Genomic DNA, 611 nt, shown 5'->3' with positions numbered 1-611 from the left:
ATAGAGATCTCCAGAAATTATCTCATTTTCCATTACAGTTTTACTAAATTTGGGGGATCATAAATAATGATCATGTCACTAGCAACTCAGCCTGACATTCTTTAGCAGAGAAGTCAATTGAATCCCTCGCTGGGAACTGAATTTTTCTCTCTTGTCACCCTCCTACCTTCCCAGATCAACTGATTTGCTATTATCTAATTCCTCCTTTTTCTCAACTATTGGCTTTGTGCCGCCACACCTAGTAAATGGCTCCTGCACCCATGTAAGAAACGATTGGCTTTTTCAATCATCTTTGCTCACCTCTTCTTTTGACTACTTATCATGCCTTGAGCTCCAGTACTGGGGGTATCCCAAGTGCTATGGGGGCACCCGGAGGGCCTCTACTCAGACCTGGGTTGGGCTTACTGTGGGTTAGAGAGTGGAATTCATGCAAAGAATAAAAGAAGGTGGAGGGAAAAATAGAAAAGCACTCCAGGTAGAGAGGAAAGAACCTGAGTGACAGAATGTCAGGGAACTTTGGAGGAAGTCAGTAACTCCAGAGTCGTTGAAGCTAAACTACATGTAGTGGGTAGAGTTGGGGTGAGGATTTGGGGGAAAATCATGAGGCCAGA

This window comes from Bison bison, unplaced genomic scaffold (genome assembly GCF_000754665.1).
Source record: "Bison bison bison isolate TAMUID 2011002044 unplaced genomic scaffold, Bison_UMD1.0 scf7180017849765, whole genome shotgun sequence".
Classification (NCBI taxonomy): Eukaryota; Metazoa; Chordata; class Mammalia; order Artiodactyla; family Bovidae; genus Bison; species Bison bison.
Note: the sequence above shows the minus strand (reverse complement) of the source record.